The following is a 24,534-nucleotide window of genomic DNA, read 5'->3' as shown; positions in this document are numbered from 1 at the left end:
TCCTTCCACTTTTTTCCTTCTCGCTCCAATAATAAGTCCATGGGGTATTTGGTTGATGTTTTTGTTTTATTTTAAATAGGGTGATAGGAGAAGGGATTAGTGGGATGCTCTAATTTTAACTATAGACAATGTTTGAGGACTCCTATCTTTTGATACAGCCAGGCTGTTGATTCACCCTGCCACTATGGGTGAACTTGGATTAAGACTCTTTCCTTAGGACGACTTGGTGAACTGACAATTATCTTCAGGACACTCTCACCAGCATCCTCTTTCTTCTCCACTGCTGACACCCATCTACTGACTATTCTACACTTAGGGATGGCCCCCCTCAGGTCAGACCCCTTGACACGAGTCCCTGTACTCACGATACTGTGGTCCCAGGGTCTCCAGTGTCTCCCCTCTCAGTTAGCTCTCCTGGACCTCAGGGTTCAGCTCCTCTCATCCATTCCTCAGGTCCTCAGGATGACCTCCTGCGACCACAAAACTATACTCTCTGACTAGCACCTATATAGCAGGGTGCTACAAGTAAAACCCATTAGAGCTTTTAAAGTGTATCTATGGTCAAAATGTAAAATCATATTTTAAATTCTACATTATATTTAAATTATTTTGATTAGTACACTGAGTTCACCGCATAGGTAGAGAACTGACCATGGTGTGCTCTCCTGCTTAGTGTGGTCAGTTTTTCAGTTTTTCATAGGAAAGCAAGGGGACTGGCAGGAACAGCAAGTATTTTACATAAGAGAAGCAATACAAAGAGAACAGGATACCTTTTTTATTCAAGTACATGGTACAGTAAGCACATATCAGGAATATGAAATTTAGGGGTAATAAACAAGAAGCAGCAAAAACCATGTGGACTGTGCATGGTCTGTTCTGTAGGGCTATATACAGAATTTCTAACATTATGTCCTGTTGATAGACACTGCTGTATCAAATAATTCACAGAGCCTGCCTTCTAAAGTACAGAGGGGCTGAAAAGAGTTTCAGATGCAGAGTCAATACAGGAATCTCTGATTGAAAGTTACCATGGGATATGTAGTGCTTAGAAATCAAAAGTAAACAGCAAAGGAGATGCTGCTAAGGAAGCTGGAAATCCAGGAGTATATAGAGAGATTCAGAAACCTGAAGGACTGAACAAGCAAGCATTAGATACAGGATTGTGGTGCAAATCCTGCGCAAAGTTCCAGAAAAGTGAACTAGAGCACAAATTCAACAAAAAAGCCTTGGAAAGAGCATACACGTCTACACACTCCTGGGGAAAGACATACGGAGAACACAAGCGCCACCTGGAGTTCAGCCATGATGAATATCGGGAACTACAAAAGTTTGCAAAGGAAGTAGGCATTTATTTCACAGCCTCTGGAATAGATGAGGAGGTCTATTTCAGAGCGATCCCATACAAGGCATCTCTGATCTTGGATTAATCTCAACTAAGAGCCTGGGTGCCAAAGTCCTAAGGATCTTATCAAGCGCTTGAGACTCATTTCTGTGGTGAGTAGGGAACCTAGAGGGTCTGGCCACTCACTCGAGCACCGTTTGAATGATCGTTTTCTGCACTTGAGCACTTTATTGGACATTTCACTAATAAGGACTGTCTTATCATTTCTTGCAATACATGTTTGTTTAACTTCAATAATATTATTGCACGTATAATTATTTATTCTTTTCACATGAAATGCTAGCGCTGTTTTAAATTTACTACACCTAGGGTATAACCCCTGTAAGAGTTTCTAGGCCATCTTGTCAAACTGGGGAGATTTCCCTGTACTTCCTGTCATATAGCCAAAATAGGAGGTACAATGAAATCCCTCCAAAATGAGGGAATTCTTGGTTGTCCTCGGTGTCACCAAACTAGCCGCCCCATTGGCACATATTCTCTCGATTACTGTTCTGGAAATAACTCAAAATTTAGGTTTTTTAAACATGAAAAATAGAGAAGGTGGATCTCCCTAATGGGTGCACAGACACCAAAAAGAAACAATAGCTTCAGGTTCTAATCCCTTCTCACTCTGTCTAAAATAAAATATGATAGGCCACCCCTTTTGCTTCTGATACCTACAAAATACTGCTTATCCTGTCTTTTTGCCAAAATCTAAGTGAAATACCCAGTACTTCTTTGTATTGGGGAGCATATGACTCTCCCATTTCCTCCTAAAATGCAGTGCACCTAAGGAGCATTGTACACAGGGTTTTCTCTTGGGACTCTGGTGGGTGTACAGGAGCGCTAGAAGGGGCTCAGGGAAGTTTGGTATCGATGGAGGGGATGAACATTCAGGGAAACCAAAGATGTTATGAAAAGTTATGTAGAAATCAATTCAGTAAAAATAATCACAAAATTGTATTTCACTGCCCTGACTAGCAGCACATTTGTCCCGAAGGCAAAGGTTTACTTTAGATTATATGTAATACTGATTAGTAAAACCTTTTTTCAAAAACCCAGGCTGAATCCTCAGTGTTGGGCTGCAGATGGCACCATTGTTCTAAATAACATTAGCTACTAACTTTTAAACTCGTTCGGCAGGAATGTACTATACTGTAACATAGTAATCAAAAGCTGGAAAAATAGGCAAAAATTATTTCAGAATAATATTGGTTATGTGACACAGTATTTGATGCAGGAATAAAGTGTATTCAGACTTTTATATGGACTTTTTAAAAGTGATCTTCAGTATAAATTATTTCAAATTCAGCTTTATAAGAACAAAAAATAAACCAACTTAGAGGGTGTGTGTTTCCACTCTGCCTTCTTAGGATCTTAGATGAGCAGATCTAAACAAGAAAAATAATGGTTTGATCCTATGATCCTACTGGAGATTCTATTGAAGGAAGAATTGGTAAACTGAATAAAACATTCATTTGTGAGGGATCCACAAAAGCTAAGCTGCATGTTAGCCAACATTAGTGTGCCCTGCTGTTTAAAGAAGAACTTAGCTGAGCACAAATGACAAGTAATTTGGTCACATACCACTTTGGGTCAATATAAATTCAGAAACACAAAACTTTATTTTTTAGTACGAAGCTTTATAGTATCTCCATGTTGCAACTGTAAGGAACACGAGGAAGAATTGGCTTATGTGTTGCCACTCTTCCTTTCCATAATTGAACCTAGAAGAAGGTTTGAACGAAGAAGATTTTCCAAAAATGAAACAGTCTTTCATCTATTAATCCCATTTAAAGTCACATAAATATCTATTTAGACATTATACTAACAACCTCTATTTTAAAAGTCTTTTCTTAATTTCCCTGTTACAACAGTCGTGTGGGGTGTCTAAATATGACTAGATATAGACACTTGAGTTATACTCACTGCACTCAGCAATCAGCACTCAGCACTCAGTACCAGACCTTGTCAGATACACTCCCTATCTTCCTCTGTAACACAAGTCTTCACGAGGACCCTTGTGATGGGAGCGGTGGCTATTACTCAACTATGCTAGCACAGAGCACTGGAGAGAAGCAACATTTTCACTATGAGAAAAATTTATTTTATGGCGTTTTTAAGACCACTCCAAACACAGGGCTTAAAGAGATAAAAAGGTTTGGGAATTTAATTGGACTTTAAAGGTCTCTGGTAACAGTTTGTACATTATTTATTGGTGGAATAGTGTTCTGTGTACTTACAGTTCACGGGGTCAGGATGCTTTCATCTAGAACTGAATTGCTAGTGAGGTAGGGTGATAGCTTATCCTAAACTTCTGAATATCAGTTCTATATGTACTGACTAGCAGTGTCGTTCCACCCAGCTTGCACGCCTAGTGGGACTTCAATGTTTGATCTTGTTAGTGTGATGATAGGGCTAACCAGTCAACTGGAATTTAAGGGGTCAGCACAGGACATTTAGACATTTTTTACAATGGCAGAAACCTCCAAACCCTTTACAACTTTGTGTTGGAGGCAGAATATTGCATAGGACAAATGAAAAACACTATCCAAGGCGTAAAGAGCCATCACTTACCTTACTTTGTTAACTTCAGATTATACCCATCAAACATACTGTTCATCTAGTATAGAATATCAACATCATAGATGTAACACTATTCATATATCAGTAATAGTGATGTCGCGAACCTAAAATTCGCCGTTCGCGAACGGCGAACATCGGTAAATGTTCGCGAACCGGGCGAACCGCCATAGACTTCAATAGGCAGGCGAATTTTAAAACACCCAGGGACTCTTTCTGGCCACAATAGTGATGGAAAAGTTGTTTCAAGGGGACTAACACCTGGACTGTGGCATGCCGGAGGGGGATCCATGGGAAAACTCCCATGGAAAATTACGTAGTTGACGCAGAGTCGGGTTTTGATCCATAAAGGGCAGAAATCACCTAACATTCCTAAATTGTTTGGAATAACATGCTTTAAAACATCCAGTGTGTGAATACGATCAGGTATGATGTTTTATCGGTCAAGTAGTGTAAGGGTTACGCCCGTCGCCCGCTTCGCAGTGACAGAACAAACTCTGACAGACCAAACTCCCCGTTTAACAGTCAGTCAGTCCATTTGCACAGCCGCAAACTCCCCATTTGCACAAGGTTGGATACCAAGCTAGCCATGTCCCGTTCCTTGTCCTCACTGACATCATTGAAGGTCTCTTCCTCCACCCAGCCACGTACAACACCAAGGGTCCCCGAAAGGTGAGAACAAGCCCCCTGGGACGCCTGCTGTGGCTGGTATTCCACCTCCTCAAAGCCACCTTCCTCCTCTGACTTCTCTTCTTCAGACTCCTCTCTCTGCGTTGCCACAGGTCCAGCAATTGACAACGACAAGGCTGCTTCTGGTGGTGATGGGGACCACAACTCTTCCTCTTCATGCTCATCTACAGCCTGATCCAGTACTCTTCGCAGGGCACGCTCCAGAAAAAACGCATATGGGATGAGGTCGATGATGTTGCCTTGGGTTCGACTGACCACCAGGTTTGTCACCTCCGCAAAAGGACGCATGAGTCTACAGCCATTGTTCATGAGCATTCAGTAACGCGGCCAAAAAATACCCAGCTCCGCAGAAAGAATGAAAGAAAATGAATGTTTTTTCTATGAAAAATTATCCCGCGGATCGCTTTTGGTCTGTTCACAATGAAGCAACGACCTTATCATCTGGGGTGTGCCAACACACTCCTAGAGGTGATCGCTTCATTGTGATACGCAAGCCCCTTCACCACGACAAGGTAACGATCACGAAGGGGAATTGACACATGTCAATTTTTTTTTGTTTTTTGTTTTTTTGCAGCCACAGTGTAGCACCAGAGGCCAGAAAAATTAGGCATGTACACATGCATGAAAAAGCAGGTATTGTTGCAGCCGCTGCTGTAGCAGCGGCCTGAAAAATTGAGGTTTTCAGGGCAGAAAGTGCACTAAAACATTGCGGCTTGAACCGTAGTTGGTGGCGGAGACGTCACGTAAGTCATCCGGCATGCAGAGAATGATTAAATACAGCAGCGTGTGGACCATTTTTAGCCCAAGGCATCTCAGTCATCACCAGGCCTATTTTAGTCAAATGCATCCCCCACTGTCAGTCCCTTCGGGATCCATGCCTCATTCATCTTAATAAACGTGAGGTAATCAAGACTTTTTTGACCTAGGCGACTTCTCTTCTCAGTGACAATACCTCCTGCTGCGCTGAAGGTCCTTTCTGACAGCACACTTGAAGCGGGGCAGGCCAGAAGTTCAATGGCAAATTGGGATAGCTCAGGCCACAGGTCGAGCATGCACACCCAGCTGTCAAGGGGTTCATCGCTCCTCAGAGTGTCGATATCTGCAGTTAAGGCAAGGTAGTCTGCTACCTGTTGGTCGAGTCGTTCTCTGAGGGTGGACCCCGAAGGGCTGTGGCGATGCATAGGACTAAAAAAGCTCCGCATGTCCTCCATCAACAAGACGTCTGTAAAGCGTCCTGTCCTTGCCGGCGTGGTTGTGGTGGTAGGAGGAGGGTTACTTTCACCTCTTCCCCTGTTGGATTCCCGTTGTGCTGTGACATCACCCTTATATGCTGTGTAAAGCATACTTTTCAACTTATTTTGTAGCTGCTGCATCCTTTGCGACTGCCGGTAATTGGGTAACATATCAGAGACTTTCTGCTTATACCAGGGGTCTAGTAGCGTGGCCACCCAGTACAGGTCGTTCTCCTTCAGCCTTTTTATACGAGGGTCCCTCAACAGGCATGACAGCATGAAAGACCCCATTTGCACAAGGTTGGATGCCGAGCTACTCATGTCCAATTCCTCGTCCTCACTGATGTCATTGAAGGTGTGTTCTTCCCCCCAGCCACGTACAACACCACGGGTACCAGATAGGTGACAACGAGCACCCTGGGATGCCTGCTGTGGTTGGTGTTCCTCCTCCTCAAAGCCACATTCCTCCTCTGACTCCTCTTCCTCAGACTCCTCTTCCAGTGTTGCCGCAGGTCCAGCAAACGATTGTAAGGCTGTTTCTGGTGGTGGTGATGGTGACCACAACTCTTCCTCTTCCTCTTCACGCTCATCTATGGCCTGATCCAGCACTCTTCGCAGGGCACGCTCCAGGAAAAAAACATATGGGATGATGTCGCTGATGGTGCCTTCGGTGCGACTGACTAGGTTTGTCACCTCCTCCAAAGGATGCATGAGCCTACAGGCATTGCGCATGAGCGTCCAGTAACGTGGCAAAAAAATACCCAGCTCCGCAGAGACTGTCCTAGCACCCCGTTCATACAAATACTCGTTGACCGCTTTTTCTTGTTGGAGCAGGCGGTCGAACATTAGCAGTGTTGAATTCCAACGTGTCGGGCTGTCGCAAATCAAGCGCCTCACTGGCATGTTGTACAAAAAATGGGGTGTTTTGGTGTCTCAGGCCAAGGTGGTGGGACTTTTTGGGCAAGTAATGATATTGCTACAAGTATAAAAATATAGTATTGGATTTATTCCGTTGTACATAAAGCATAATGATATATACATACATTCCAATAAAGTGGAGATACGTGTTTTGGGTATAGGCCCAATGTGATAAAGATAGAAAGAAGACGATTCAAAGGAATCTGTGACATGTGTGATAGTTTGTGACAAAACTAGGGATAATGGTCTCTATATTTCCTGTGTAATCCAGGAAAGTGTGGTTCACAGAGTCTATCCCTAAAACTGACGCGTTTCGGCTTTCTTTTAGCCTTTCTCAAAGATTCTTTGTCACCCAGCTGAAATATATAAAATCAATAACATATCTGTTATTGTAAGTATTCATATAAATTTAAAGTACTGGAGTATAAGGTATTAGGTACATACACTATTGAACTTTGTTTCAGCAGACCATTCTCTGTGTCCTCTGAGCCTGCAGCAAGGAGTCGTGGGGTACCTTTGTCTGGAAGAATATGCGAGTGTAAATACTATTTAGGTGTTGATAGCCTGAAAATACTCAATAATTCCATTTACTCACGCATTCAATATAGATATTCATATGTAGATGGCTTGGTGATAATCCAGCAATATCCTGCATGATCCTTTCTATAATAATCATAATATATATATATATATATGTATGTAATAAGGGGTTTTTCAACAGTAATAGTGTTTATTTATGTGGAGTTTTGTGTCCGCCTGGACCAACTAACATTTGGTAGATTTTGGGGGATTGCAGGATGGAAGATGAATCTTCCAATGCCGCGAGTAGGTTTGCAACCTTGCTTCAATATGCCATTCTAAAGGAATTATAGATTGATGTAATTCCAATTTTATACATTGGTGGTCAGTGGTGAGTATTTTATTTAAAGTGACTTTGAAGGCTTATGGATCCTTGGGGTCCATTTAAAACTTACATTTTAGCAGGTAAGGTTAAAGTCTCTCCACCGCAGAGGTCCGTGTCTCTCTTGTTCCCTCGCTGGGAGGGAAGTGAAGGAAGATGCCGGCTCCCCGGCCTTTCATCGCTGCTCGCGCATTCGCAGGGAGCGCTGCACGTATGCAGCTCTTCCTTGTCCGTGACGTAGTGGTCCCGTAGTGCGCATGCACCTGGGTGTTGCGCACGCAGTACGAGCCTGTCGGACAAGGAAAGCGGCCACCGACACGGAGTGTGGGACACGGAGCTGTCTGGCCGTAGTCAGAGGCGAGATGTTTAGCCCTTCCATGTCACAATCGCCCCTGTCCTCAGTAGGGACAGGGGCTTACCGTGCCGGGTGCAAGTTCATGAGGATCGAGATGTCTGTTTTGAGACAAAGTGTACATTACAGATTATATAGGCAGCAGTATATGCAATATTAAATATCAATTCTTGTGTACATAAATTTTGTGTAAACCATAGTTTTAACAGCAGAAAAATAATAATAATGAAAAAGAATATCCAAAGGGGAATGATGTTCCCGTGGGGGATGTGTCGGATGTGTCCCAAAGTCTGACATACCAGAAAAGATGTTTATATCTGGGGTTTGTTTTCAAGGTAATTTCAAAGGTATAGCGACCAAATAGTTTGATGGGGGAAGTTTCTATCACAAATTTACAAATGGATGGATGGATGGATAGATTAAAAATTAGGGTTTTAAAGCTATAGGTTGCTACTTAAGGTAAATCCCATTTCAGATAACTAGTAAGTAAAGATTTTAGTGCAGTACCTTGATAGGTGTTATAATATTTTATTTTTAGTCCGTTTTCCCAGAGGCAGAACCTTCAAGGAATGGTCTAAAACTTTCCATTTTTTGTTCAAAATAGGGACGGAGGCAAAACCTACTCCTACTATCTAGAGAAAAAAAAACCCACCCCCTCGTTAAACAAACCCGGATGGACAACACATCCATGCCCTCATCTTTCTTTAGATAGACAAGTAAATAAAGATTTTCATTATATACATTATAGGGCCGCTCAGCAGGACCCTACAAAAGAAATTACTTTTAAGGGTTGGATAGTACTCCGCTCCCCCTTTTCTGGGTGATAAACCCACAAAGAATAAGGGGATACAATATCCAAACCCTTTTCTCAACCAACAGGGCTGAGATTTATCTCATAACCCCCCATAATGGAAGAGATACCCACAGGTGATCTGATGGGTGATGGGTGGAATGCCCTGATGTCAGACATCCAAAAAAGTTTTCAAGGACAGGAACAACAGGATTCGGATATTATAGCATTATTTGGAACCCTCAAAAAATATCTTGAAAGGAAATCTGCCCTTTTCTGGCATATCAAGTCATTTCAAAGATATGTAGCGGAGAATATTAACCCAGTAGGTCTCCGTATACAAATCTTTCCAACAATGGATAATATTACGGCAAACATGAAGAAAGAATGGGAAGAAATCCTGAACGAATGTTCAAAAAAATTAATGATATGGTTGCAAGAGGAATACACCAGGCAGATGAAAAGCCTGGATGAAGACATAAAATCTATCTATGACCAACTGACTCCTTTAAAAAAGATATCATTATATAGTAAACAGGAGAAAAAGCTCAAAGAACATCTGGAAGAATACGGTAGAGAAATACTCAAGAAAAAGGAAAGAAAATACTGGAGGGATAAAAATGCCTTCACCCAGAATCACGCATATAAGTGGTCAACTAATAGACAATCAAGGAAAACCGCGTACAACACCAAAGCAAATAGGAAGACCGGACTCTATTATTCATCCGACTCATCATCATATGCGTCAGGAGCCGAACAGCAAAGAAGGAGAGATATGGAACAAACCCAACAAGAGATTCAATCAGATTTGGAGGACAGAGAAGATCCCTCACAGGAAAGAGAAGACACGACGGAAGAAAACATATCACATGGACAAGAGGACACACCCCCGGTTAAACATCATAAAATTTTCCTAAGACCAAGAGTAAACAAAGACAGTGGTCAAAAATCACAAAAGGCTTTTTTAGGGAAACAACAGAAGAAGCAGACCCAAGCCACATAATGAACGAAACCAGGGAACTTACCATTATTAATTTGTCCAAACACAAACTAACAGATGACCAGACGGAGGTTCTAACATTGGGCCTCTCTTTTTGCCCTAACAGGGCAACGGACAGATTTGAAACTATAAAAGACATAAATCTTTTTGCACGTAAATTACTTTTAAAAGTAATGTACAGCAAGAAACCTACAACTGAAGAACCACAGACAAAATTATCCTCAGCGGAATTTAGAGCCATTCGTGATCTAAACCTGCTGTTGGAAGAAGGGGGCCTAGAGGACTGGACTGATGATGACACCAATTTAGATAGCGAAGAGGAGATCAGGAAACGAATCCTTCACAGGAAACACCTTTAAAGAAATTCAAGAAAAAGTCACACTTCTTTCCACCTTTGAACACAAATCCGGCAATTGCACTATTTGTGAGAGAAACCAGCAAGGAGATCAACCAACTGAAAGATCAAGTGAAAACACAAAACCTTACGGAATCGCAGAGAAAGGCACTAAAAGAACTATAAGAGAATGAGGAAATTACAATAAAGCCCTCGGATAAAGGAGGCAACATTGTATTAATGGATAATGAGAAATACAAAATGATGTGCCAAAAAATTCTGAATAACAACAAATGTTATAAGAAAATATTACCTATAATCTTGGAAACTTTTAAAGAAGCCTTCTACAAAAAATTAGACAGGGCCTTGAACGAGGGTACAATAACAGAAACATTATGGTCATATATGAGGACCAAACACCCCAGGACCCCTACCTTTTATGCGTTACCTAAAATACATAAAAGCAGAGATGATCCCCCCGGGAGACCAATTGTGTCCGGAAATGGTAACCTCACAGAAACAACAAGTAAAGTCATCGAAGCATACCTCAAACCCCATGTGACCAAACTTCCATCATATCTAAAAGATACAGTACACCTACTTCAAATTCTAGACGGACTAATAGTACCAGAGGATGCCCTCCTTATCACCATTGACGTCGAATCCCTTTATAATAACATCCCTCACAAAAAAGGTATAGAGATAATCAGACAAGCTCTTAAACAACAGAGTGAACGGGACAATAATTTCAATGAATTTATCATAATGATGTTGGAATACATTCTAAATCACAATGTATTCACTTTTGATGGTACCTATTATTTGCAAACTTGCGGTGTTGCGATGGGCACTAGTTGTGCTCCATCGTATGCGAATATATTTCTAGGAGCCTGGGAAACGGAATTCCTGGTGGAGGAAAGAAATAACATCTTTGTAAACAACATATTATTGTGGCAGCGATTTCTGGACGATATCTTCATCATCTGGTCAGGACCAGAGAAGCTAATTAAGGAGTGTCTTAAAACGATGAATAATAACACCTATAACATGTTTTTTACACTCAATTATGATAGAAACAAAATTGCGTTTCTGGACACGTGGATATTGAAAGAACCTAATGGAACCATTAAAACGACCCTTTATCGTAAGGAAACAGCAGGAAATTCAATCTTACATGCGTCGAGTTTCCACCCAACATCTCTACAAAAAGCAATACCGTATAGCCAATTTCTAAGGCTAAAGAGGAATTGCACTACTGACGACGACTACCAGAAAGAAGCCGACCTCCTAACAGGAAGACTACTGGAAAGAGGATATTCCAAAACCACACTTAGAAAAGCCTTCAATAAGGTCAAAAAGAAAGAGAGGCAAGAAATACTCTTTAAACCTAAAGAGGCAGACACAAATAAGGAACAAGGGGAAAAAACCTGCATTATTTTGCAGTTCACAAATGAACATCAGAAAATTAAACAAATTCTTCAAAAGCATTGGACAATCCTAAACGAAGACCCTGTGGTAAAACATTTTGTGACAGACAACCCTTTGGTCACCTATAGAAAGGCCGGCTCCCTTAAACAAAATCTAACACATAGCGAATTCAAAGAAAAAAGGAAGGACCCCTGCAGGGACAAGGGTACGTACCCCTGCGGCACTTGTGCGCAGTGCAAAGTAATTAAAAAATGCACAGATACCATCCTCCCAAACGGCGAGAAATTTATACCCCGCCATTATGTAAATTGCAAGACTAAGGGAGTTGTGTACCTTATGAGGTGCGAATGTGGGTCATATTATGTTGGCAAAACCAAACAGGAAATGGGCAAAAGAATTAATAAGCACATACAAAGTATGGAAATATGTAACTTCCATTTACCACTTGGTAAGCACGTCAAATACATCCACAACAATAAAATGCCAAAAGTGACATTCATCGCCCTGGAGAGAATGCACATACTACAGCGCGGAGGCGATTGGAACAAAAAACTTCTCCAAATGGAGATGCGATGGATTAGGCGTCTCAATGCCACAAAATACCCTGGCCTAAATGAAACGGAAAGTTTTAGACCATTCCTTGAAGGCTTTGCCTCTGGGAAAACGGACTAAAAATAAAATATTATAACACCTATCAAGGTACTGCACTAAAATCTTTACTTACTAGTTATCTGAAACGGGATTTACCTTAAGTAGCAACCTATAGCTTTAAAACCCTAATTTTTTTTTTTTTGTTTCAATAGTTTTTATTGAGTTTGCAAGAAAGATAACAATACATAACTTACACGCACACAATCATCAAACTGCAAGGTTACAAATGGATCAACTCTCATTATAACAAGGAAAACAAAGTTACAGTAGCCCCAAATATCTACCAAATAAGGCTGCGGAAAGGCTCAACGGAGGAATGCGTTGGTAGCAATAATACTTATAGAGGCAAAAGGTGGCAGTAGGGGTGATATCCAAACAGGGGTAAGGGCCAGTTCACCAGGGGCACCCCTAAAGGGAACACGCTGTGCCCCACAGAGAAGTGGCAGGAGGAGGCTTAGAAAAAGCAGAAAGGACATCATCCCCTAGCGTTCCTGTAGGGAGGGAGGTAACGAAAAACTTGTTCAATCTGCAATGGAACCATTGGCGCACCATAACTACCAAAAAAGTAGAGTTGAGTTGTCGATAACTAGACCTTACAAACTGTGTCGACAGAGAAAAGGAAAAAGAAAGTCATAGAAGAGAGAACCAGAAGAGAAGGAAGGAAAGCAAAGAGTAGGGGAGGGTGGGAGAGTAAGAAAGCGGAGGAAGGAAGGGGAGGGGTCAATAGGGAAGATGATCCCATGGTCCGAGCCTACCAAGGAAAGAAGTATCCACTGCCAGATAGTTCGTCCCCGAAGACCCAGTTCAGAGGGTAATATGGACGTAGGTCGCCCAGGGTTCCCATATCGCTTCAAACTTTGCTTTGGAATCTTCCAGAATGCTAAACATCTTCTCCTGGGTCATGATCCAGGAGATTTTGCGTTTCGCGGAAAGGAAAGAAACTGTGGGTTGTTTCCATTGTTTAGCTATTGTAAGTTTAGCCCCTAGAAAAATAAAGGAGATCAGGGCCTGTGTATTCTTAGGGACTTGAGGAATACGCTGGCAAAGGAGGGCATAGGTTGGGGAATGCGCTATTTGGAACCCCGTGACTCGAAGCACTGTGCAAAAAATTTTATTCCAGAAGTTACGTAGTCTAGGGCATTCCCAGAAAACATGAATGTGGGTACCCAAAAGGCCGCATTCCCTGAAACACACCGGGGGGGAGTTGGCAAACATCTCAGCCAGGCGAGCAGGGACCATATACCATCGCATAAGGACTTTTATATTGGCTTCCATGAGACCCACAATGTGGATCCCGCGTGTGGCTCTCACATTACAAGTGTGCCATACCGCTGGGTCCCAGGCAAAATTTAAGTCCTGCTCCCATTTCAACATATATGAAGTCTTGCTATCTGTGTCTATCAGGGATGCATATATGAGTGAAATACCCCCCTTGACATCCTGTATCCTGGAGCACCAACTTTCATAAGGAGTGACCGATAGGGGATCCCTGGACCCACATCTGACCCTAGCCAGGAAATGTGAGATCTGAGAAAAACGAAATCCTTCTGCAGGTGGCATTTTCAGCACATTCCGGCAATGTGAGTATGAAAAAGGACCCTTTGCGTCAAAGAAATGACCGATTCTGTAGAGACCCTTGTCCGTCCACCATTTGAACGCCTTGATATCATTCCCCGGGGGAAAGTCAGGATTATTGAAAATATGTTTGAGGGGACCCCAGGGTGAAGTAATAGTATTTGTCTTATGTATGGAGTCACAGAGTGTAAATGAATGCGAGAGAGTAGGAGCCAGTATCGGAGGACGCGAGGAAGGCGGCTGCCAAAGCAGAAAATCGATAGTATGTAAAGGGATAGCCTGTCTCTCCATATAAACCCAGTCTGGCTTAACACCCTTAGCATATATTATAGAGAACTGCGCTAATTGGGCCGCTTGGTAGTATTTCCATAAATCTGGGACCCCGAGTCTACCTTGCCTGCGAGACCTGAGGAGTGTGCTTTTGTTCAATCTATGGCCTTTCCTGCCCCAGATAAATCTCAGGATATGCTGTTGGAGGGAAGCTAATTGAGACTTCACCACTGGAATAGGGAGAGCTCGGAAGTAGTATAGTAAGCGTGGGAGCAAGGTCATTTTGACCGCATTGATTCTGCCGAGCCAAGACAAATGGAATTTAGACCATTCGGTCAAGTCTGCTTTGAATTTCCTATACAATGGAGCATAGTTAGTCGCGTGTAGTTCAGAAATGGAAGCTGTAACATGAACTCCCAGATATGGGATTGAATTAGAGTGCCACGAGAAAAGGAAATAATCCCGGAGTCGAGAAACCAATGAGGATGGGAGGTTAATGTTTAAAGCTAGAGATTTGTTCATATTTATTCTCAGGCCAGAGACAGAGGCAAAGGTGTTAAGAAGGGACATGATGTTAGGAAGCGAAATAAGTGGAGAAGTGACAAACAAAAGTATGTCGTCCGCGAATAGAGCGCATTTGTGTGTATTGTGGCCACAATGAACACCGTGTATGTCAGGGTGAAGGCGAATGGCCACTGCCAACGATTCCAGAGCTATAGCAAATATTAAGGGGGACAGAGGACATCCCTGCCTGGTCCCCCTATGAATTGTGAAGGGTTCAGAGTATAGACCCTGTAGTCTAATTTGGGCAGAGGGATCAGAGTATAGCGCCCGCAGTACGGCCAGAAACGATGGACCAAAGCCCCATCTGACGAGGGTGGAAAAGAGAAAGGGCCAAGAGAGAGAATCAAAGGCTTTTTGTAGGTCCAAAGAAAGAAGAAAACCCTCTCGAGGAGGAGCTCCATCCCAGCCTGATCTCATGAGGGTAGCTGCATCGATCACCCTCCTGATCTGATCTGTTCCCTGTCGACCCGGGATGAAGCCTACTTGATCCTTATGAATATAGGAGCGAATGAATGTGGATAGACGGTTAGCTAAAATTTTTGTCAATATCTTGAGGTCATTGTTAATTAGGGATATTGGCCTATAATTCCCAACTTCAGAATGATCCTTCCCTGGTTTGGGGATGACCGAGATAAATGCCTGATTCATGGACCGATCAAGGGGAGCAGATCCCGTAAGGGAGTTGAAGAATCTGGCTAGATGGGGGGCGAGGGTATCCGCGAAGGACCTATAATAAAAATTAGAGAAGCCTTCAGGGCCTGGGGTGGAATTAGTGCGTAGAGACTTGATCACCAACAGAATCTCTTGCTCTGAAAAGGGTTCCTCGAGAGAGGACCGATGCTCCCTGCTGAGTTGCGGGAGGGGCACGCTATCCAAAAAGGAGTCTATGATGCTCCCCTGAACTGGATTGGAGTCCGTGTAAAGACCCGAATAAAAGGATTGAAATGAGGCCATAATTTTGGTAGGATTGCTAGTGAGCTCGCCCGAGGGAGATTTGATCTTGGGCATAGAGATTATTCTGTATTTTGGTGTTAATTTGGAAGCGAGTCGGGGTCCAAGTTTATCTTGCGAAGCTAACAAGCGGGCATTCTGCCAACACAGACTCTTTTCGGCTCTAGCCGTCAGAGCCAAATTCAGGGACAATTTTATTTCATCGAGTTTCTGTAGGGAGGCCGCATTTGGGTGGCGTTTGTGCTCTCTGCTTAATCGTTTGTATTCCTGCTCTAGGCGGATAATGTCCAGTCTGCGTTCACGTTTGATCTTAGCCCCCAGTTGTATGAGATGACTCCTGACTACTGCCTTATGGGCACCCCAAAGGGAAGAGGGAGAGACGTCCTGTGAATCATTAGTAATGAAATATTCCTGGATCAGTTTGTCAATCAAGTTCCGGTGAGCCGGTTCTTTCAAAAGAGAATCGTTCAAACGCCATGGTGAGGGGCCCGCTCGTCGGGATACACATTTAACTTTAAGGTACACTAGGGAGTGGTCAGACCACGGAATGTCTCTGATCACCGCCCTGACAGCCACCGGAACGTCCGCGGTGGGGACAAAAATGTGGTCAATCCTAGCCAGAGTGTGGTGGGGTGCTGAGTAGTGGGTGTAATCCCGGGTGGAGGGATTGAGTTCCCGCCAAATGTCAATCAAGCCCAGTGAATGGATGAGACGTGCCACTCTCAAACTTTGTTTAGAGGGCCTCCGCAAACGGTGGGGGCCCTTTCCTGATTTATCCAGGGCGTTGTCAAAAGCTAGGTTAGAGTCGCCTCCCATGATGAGTCTGCCTTCAAAGTGTGGGGAGAGGAGCTGGAGCATCTTAGAGAAAAAGGCCGCCTGTCCCTTGTTAGGAGTGTAATAGGAGACAAAGGTATAAAGAGATCCCCCAATGTGTCCTTTGACTAAAATGTACCTGCCCTGGGTGTCCGCTATGGTATGTGAGTGAGTGAATCCTACTGATTTGGAAAAGAAAACGGCCCCCTCTGTTTAGTAGGAGCGTTGGCCAAATAAAATGTAGGAAATTTATGGTGGACGAACGAGGGTCTGTAAGACTCCGGAAAATGGGTCTCCTGTAGCAAGAGGATCTCAATTCCTTGGGAATGATAATGTTGAAAGGCTTTCCGCCTTTTCAAGGGGGAATTTAGGCCTTGAACGTTGTGAGATGCCACCTGAAGAGAGAAATCACTACTCACGTTTGAAGACATGTCATCTGCGAAAGTAAAGCGCCGCTGCACGGAGGTCTATTTTGAATTGCGAGAGGGTCCCAAGAGGAAACAGGCCGATGCGGACGAAATAAGAACTTCAGTTGTTGGTGTGAACGGACCATAGGATGCTGGAAAATAGGAAATAAGAACATCAGAGAAAGGAAAAGGAAAGCAGGGTAGGGGAACAAGACAGAAGAACACACAGAAGAACACACAGGGGCAAGACCCTGCATGTAGTTAGAACGGCCTAGGCAAAACCCAGGCCTTCTAACCAGATACGTGGAGGCACCCTATACCCGATAGGGTGCTGCCCTGTAGGGTTCTGGAGAGACTACTGTCCAGAAGCCAACAGGGGTGAGCGCAACAATACCTCTCCGGACAAGGAGCCCCAGACCGGAAAATTCAGTAGCAACTAACATAAACCCCGACATAATGCATTGCAGGAGTTCAAAAATAAGTGATTAATAATAGAAAATATCACAAAATAAGAGAGAAAAAAAGAAAAAAAAAAAAAGGGGGGGGGGAGGAAGAGGACCAAGTTCATCAAAAATGGAGGCAGGGGTCAGACACGACCCATCTCAAGCGAAGAGATTGGATCTTCGTTGACAATAGGAAGACAACTCTCAAGGGACACCAGGAAAATCAGGGAGGCTTAACTTCACGGTGGCGTTTCGTCTGTGGCTTGTTCCAGTTCGATGACAGTGGACTAATCGGTGGAGGGCGCTTGGAGGATTCCCGTCTCATGGTGGGGGAGGGGTCCCTGGAGAGGAGTCCCAGTTGTAGAAGCAGCCGTTCCCCTTCTTGGAAGCTGGAGAAGCCGTGTGTCTTATTCTGGAAGTGAAAATTCAGTCTGAAGGGGAAGAACCACCAATATTTCAGCGATTTCTCCGAGAGCGCCAACGTAAGCGGTTTCAGGGATCTGCGGCGCTGTATGGTCATGGGGGAGAGGTCAGCAAAAAGTTGAATTTTATGACCTTGGATGAATAGAGCCTCCTTGCCCCTACACTGCCTCATGAGTTCCTCCTTAACCCCATAGAAGTGTGTCTTAACAATAACGTCTCTGGGCAGGCCATCCTTACGGGGTGGTTGAAGGGCCCTGTGCGCTCGGTCGAGTTCAATACGGTGGTCAGGGATGTCCGGAATGATATCTTTAATAAAGGCTTTGACTGTGTCTGGAATTTCCGTAATGGTTTCAGGGATCCCCCTGATCCTGAAATTCAGTCGTCTGTTTCTGTTTTCAAGATCATCAATTTTAGTTAGAGCTGTGTCCAATTGATCCTGTAACGTCTGGATGCAAGCGGAATTCTGATTGGCTCTGGCAACCATGTGGTCAATTGTATTTTCAATCGCCTCAATCCTGGAGCCAATATTTTGAAGTTCAGCTTTGATGGAGCCTGTGATCTGTGAGGCATTTTGGGCAAGACCAGAGGCCAGCATCTCTGAGAACTTAGCCATCAAAAAGGATAGATCAGGGAAGTGCCCTGGGGGGCCGAGGCCCAGTGGTCGCTGCAGAGCCAGGGCCTCAGGTGATTGTAATCCCGTGATCGCTGTTGCCTGCTCCATGGTTCTGCTGAGAAGGGATTCCGTGGACGCAGGCGAGGCATATGGGGGTTGAAGGTGGTATGCGGGGGTAGATGGGGAGGGCCAAGAATCCGGAGAGGCCGGTGGAAAGTCTGTGTTGTGCTCCATAACCTCTCCTACCTCTCTGTCCCCATTGTTCTCTGAGGAGAAGGAAGCCGCGGCCGCCATCTTGGTCTGAACCTGCTCTGAAGCAGAGAAGTGGAGGCGGCGGGAGACGTCTCCCCGGCAGCCCGCAGACATGCAGAGAGGGACCGCTGAGTGGAGGAATGACCGGAATGTCCGGTATTCTGACACCTGGGGCAGAGCTTTCGGTTCAGCCGGGGCTGGGATCTCCTGTAGTCCGGAGAGGTGCGGCGGGAGACGTCTCCCCGGCGGCCCGCAAACCAGCAGCGAGGGACCGCTGAGTGGAGGAATGCCCGGAATGTCCGGAATGCCCGGAATGTCCGGTATTCAGACACGTGGGGCAGAGCTTTCGTTTCAGCCGGCGCTGGGTTCTCCTATAGTCCGGAGAGGCGCGGAGCTCCCTGACTAAGCTGCCATGTCGGAGCTGCCGCGCATGCGCTCTCCTAAAACCCTAATTTTTAATCTATCCATCCATCCATCCATTTGTAAATTTGTGATAGAAACTTCCCCCATCAAACTATTTGGTCGCTATACCTTTGAAATTACCTTGAAAACAAACCCCAGATATAAACATCTTTTCTGGTATGTCAGACTTTGGGACACATCCAACACATCCCCCACGGGAACATCATTCCCCTTTGGATATTCTTTTTCATTATTATTATTTTTCTGCTGTTAAAACTATGGTTTACACAAAATTTATGTACACAAGAATTGATATTTAATATTGCATATACTGCTGCCTATATAATCTGTAATGTACACTTTGTCTCAAAACAGACATCTCGATCCTCATGAACTTGCACCCGGCACGGTAAGCCCCTGTCCCTACTGAGGACAGGGGCGATTGTGACATGGAAGGGCTAAACATCTCGCCTCTGACTATGGCCAGACAGCTCCGTGTCCCACACTCCGTGTCGGCGGCCGCTTTCCTTGTCCGACAGGCTCGTACTGCGTGCGCAACACCCAGGCGCATGCGCAGTACGGGACCACTACGTCACGGACAAGGAAGAGCTGCATACGTGCAGCGCTTCCTGCGCATGCGCAAGCAGCGATAAAAGGCCGGGGAGCCGGCGTCTTCCTTCACTTCCCTCCCAGCGAGGGAACAAGAGAGACACGGACCTCTGCGGTGGAGAGACTTTAACCTTACCTGCTAAAATGTAAGTTTTAAATGGACCCCAAGGATCCATAAGCCTTCAAAGTCACTTTAAATAAAATACTCACCACTGACCACCAATGTATAAAATTGGAATTACATCAATCTATAATTCCTTTAGAATGGCATATTGAAGCAAGGCTGCAAACCTACTGGCGGCATTGGAAGATTCATCTTCCATCCTGAAATCCCCCAAAATCTACCAAATGTAAGTTGGTCCAGGCGGACACAAAACTCTGCATAAATAAACACTATTACTGTTGAAAAACCCCTTCTTACATACATATATATATATATTATGATTATTATAGAAAGGATCACGCAGGATATTGCTGGATTATCACCAAGCCATCTACATATGAATATCTATATTGAATGCGTGAGTAAATGGAATTATTGAGTAACTTCAGGCTATCAACACCTAAATAGTATTTACACTCGCATATTCTTCCAGACAAAGGTACCCCACGACTCCTTGCTGCAGGCTCAGAGGACACAGAGAATGGTCTGCTGAAACAAAGTTCAATAGTGTATGTACCTAATACCTTATACTAAAACTCCAGTACTTTAAATTTATATGAATACTTACAATAACAGATATGTTATTGATTTTATATATTTCAGCTGGGTGACAAAGAATCTTTGAGAAAGGCTAAAAGAAAGCCGAAACGCGTCAGTTTTAGGGATAGACTCTGTGAACCACACTTTCCTGGATTACACAGGAAACATAGAGACCATTATCCCTAGTTTTGTCACAAACTATCACACATGTCACAGATTCCTTTGAATCGTCTTCTTTCTATCTTTATCACATTGGGCCTATACCCAAAACACGTATCTCCACTTTATTGGAATGTATGTATATATCATTATACTTTATGTACAACGGAATAAATCCGATACTATATTTTTATACTTGTAGCAATATCATTACTTGCCCAAAAAGTCCAACCACCTTGGCCTGAGACACCAAAACACCCCATTTTTTGTTCAAAATAGGGACGGAGGCAAAACCTACTCCTACTATCTAGAGAAAAAAAACCCCACCCCCTCACTGGCATGTTGTTTCGCCGCTGAATATCTGCAAAGTGCGCCATGGCCGTGTAGGAACGCCTGAAATGGCCACACACCTTCCTGGCCTGCTTGAGGACGTCCTGTAAGCCTGGGTACTTCTGCACAAAGCGTTGCACAATCAGATTCAACACATGTGCCATGCACGGCACATGTGTCAACTTGTCCAAATTCAATGCCGCCAACAAATTGCTTCCGTTGTCACACACCACTTTGCCGATCTCCAGTTGGTGCGGGGTCAGCCACTGATCCACCTGTGCGTTCAGGGCGGACAGTAGTGCTGGTCCGGTGTGACTCTCTGCTTTCAGGCAAGTCAACCCCAAGACAGCGTGACACTGTCGTATCCGGCATGTGGAATAGCCCCTGGGGAGCTGGGGGGTGCAGTTGGTGTGGAGCAAGACGCAACAGCAGAAGAGGACTCAGCCGAGGAGGTTAGCAAAGAGGATGGAGTAGGAGGAGTAGAGGAGGTGGCAGCAGGCCTGCCTGCAAGTCGTGGTGGTGTCACCAACTCCTCTGCAGCAGAGCCACGCATTCCATGCTTGGCAGCCGCCAGCAGGTTTACCCAATGCGCAGTGTAACTGATATACCTGCCCTGACCATGCTTTGCAGACCAGCTATCAGTGGTCAGATGGACCCTTGCCCCAACACTGTGTGCCAGACGTGACATGATTTCATTTTCCGCAATAGAGTACAGGTTGGGGATTGCCTTTTGTGAAAAATAATTTTGGCCGGGTACCTTCCACTGCGGTGTCCCAATAGCGACAAATTTTTTGAAGGCCTCAGACTCCACCAGCTTGTATGGTAAAAGCTGGCGGGCTAAGAGTTCCGACAAGCCAGCTGTCAGACGCCGGGCAAGGGGGTGACTCTGTGAGATTGGCTTCTTACGCTCAAACATTTCCTTGACAGACACCTGACTGTGGGCAGGTGAGCAGGAACTGCTGAAGGTGAGAGGCGGAGGGGCGGGTTGTTGATAGGGGGCATGGAGGACAGCAGTGGTTGACGTGGCTGAAGATGCTAGACCAGGAGGAGGATGGTGGCTTTCAGTTTGTGTGCTGCTTTTACTCATGTGTTGATCCCATAGGCGTTTGTGATGTGAGATCATGTGCCTTCGCAAAGCAGTTGTACCTAGGTGGGTGTTGGACTTCCCACGACTCAGTTTCTTTTGGCACAGGTTACAAATGGCATCGCTGATATCAGAGGCAGACACACAAAAAAAAAATGCCACACTGCTGAGCTTTGCAAGGACGGCATTCTGGTGGTGGCAACAGCTTGCGTTGATTGGCGTGCTGTCTGGCTGACCCCGGGTGCCGAATCTACATGCTGTCTGACTGCGCCACTAGCTCCTTGCGGTGACCTCCTCCCCCTGCTTCCAACTCGTCTCCTCCTCCTCCTCTCTGTCTCCCCATCTGAACTTTCCCCCTCTTCTTCTGCTCTTCGAGCAGGCACCCAGGTGACATCCACAGACACATCGTCATCATCAGCCGCTTCACTTGACAACTCAGCAAAGGCAGCAGCAGCAGGTACAACATCATCATCATCATCACAATGTACGTCCATGTGTATAATGCTGCCTGACTGAGACATATCCCCGTTATCTACATCCTCTGGCACTAATAGTTGCGCATCGCTTATTTCTTCCAACTGATGTGAAAATAACTCCTCTGACAGATCAAGTGATTCGGCTGTGGTGCTAGTGTTGGTGGTGGTGCCGGTGGGCTGGCGAGTGGTAAATTGAGAGGTGCCCAAAGCTGAGCTGGAGGAGGATGGTGCATTAAGGTTCCGAGTGGAAGCTGTAGACGATTGGGTGTCCTGTGTAAGCCAGTCAACTATGTCCTCAGAATTTTTTGAGTTCAGGGTCTGTGGTGGCCTCTGAACACTGGGCATTATTCTACGGCCTAAGGAAATCACAGCACCACGACCACGACGGCCCTTGCGGGGTGGCCTGCCTCTGCCTGTCATTTTTTTTTTAATGTGTTGTACTATGAGTGCAAGGTGCTGTGCCACCCTATAGGAGTGTTGGGCAGTGGGTACAGTACACTCTGTGGGCCTGACAGTCACTGGCACCCAGGCAACTGCAATTATAAAAAAAATATATATTTTTTTTACTTTGCAAGCTGCTGTGCCACCTTATATATCAGTGGTGGGTGGGCAGTGGCACAGTACACTCTCTGTGGACCTGACAGTCACTGGCACCCAGGCAACTGCAATTATAAACAAAATATATATTTTTTTTACTTTGCAAGCTGCTGTGCCACCTTATATATCAGTGGTGGGTGGGCAGTGGCACAGTACACTCTCTGTGGACCTGACAGTCACTGGCACCCAGGCAACTGCAATTATTAACAAAATATATATTTTTTTACTTTGCAAGCTGCTGTGCCACCTTATATATCAGTGGTGGGTGGGCAGTGGCACAGTACACTCTCTGTGGACCTGACAGTCACTGGCACCCAGGCAACTGCAATTATAAAAAAATATATATATTTTTTTTACTTTGCAAGCTGCTGTGCCACCTTATATATCAGTGGTGGGTGGGCAGTGGCACAGTACACTCTCTGTGGACCCGACAGTCACTGGCACCCAGGCAACTGCAATTATAAAAAAAAATATGTTTTTTTACTTTGCAAGCTGCTGTGCCACCTTATATATCAGTGGTGGGTGGGCAGGGGCACAGTACACTCTCTGTGGACCTGACAGTCACTGGCACCCAGGCAACTGCAATTATATAAAAAATATATATTTTTTTACTTTGAAAGCTGCTGTGCCACCTTATATATCAGTGAAGGGTGGGCACGCAGTGGCACTGCAGTGGGCACAGTACACTCTGTGGACCTGACAGTCACTGGCAGCCCAGGCAACTGCAATAATAAAAAATATAATTTTTTTTCAAATTGCAACAAGATGCTGTGCCACCGTATATATATCAGTGGTGGGCAGTGCACTGCAGTGGGTACAGTGCACTCTGTGGACCTGACACAGCACTCACTGCAATTATGACAGAGGAAAAAAAAATATTTTTTAAAATGCAAGGTACTGTGCCTGTGCCACCCGAAATGAGTGTGGTGTGCACACAGTACAGTCTGTGGTGGGTCTGTGGCCTCTCACACACAGCGGGCAGGCAACTGCAGTGTACAATATATATATATATATATATATATATATATATATATAAAAAGGAAAAACTCAATTACCAGCCCTTAAAAGGGCTTTTGGGGACACTATATATATATATATATATATATATATATATATATATATATATATATATAAAAAATCCTCAATTACCAGCCCTTAAAAGGGCTTTTGGGGACACTAGATAGATATATATGTATAAGAAGAAAAAACTCAATTACCAGCCCTTAAAAGGGCTTTTGGGGACACTAGATATATATATATATATATATATATATATATATATATATATAAAAAATTACACAAATACCAGCCCTTAGAAGGGCTTTTTGCTCTCGCTAACACACACTGCTTCAGAATGATCTAAGATGGATGCTGCCCTTGCTTATTTATAGGAGGTGGGAGGGTGTGGGAGGGAGGTATGCTGATTGGCTGGAAATGTGCCTGCTGACTGTGAAGTTCAGGGTCAAAGTTTGCCTCAATGATGTATTATAGGGGGCGGACCGAACATCGCATATGTTCGCCCGCAGCGGCGAACGCGAACATGCTAAGTTCGCCGGGAACTGTCCGCCGGCGAACAGTTCGGTACACCTCTAATCAGTAACTG

Source organism: Pelophylax lessonae (assembly GCF_965119305.1).
Source record: "Pelophylax lessonae genome assembly, chromosome: 4".
In the NCBI taxonomy this organism is placed as follows: domain Eukaryota; kingdom Metazoa; phylum Chordata; class Amphibia; order Anura; family Ranidae; genus Pelophylax; species Pelophylax lessonae.
Note: the sequence above shows the minus strand (reverse complement) of the source record.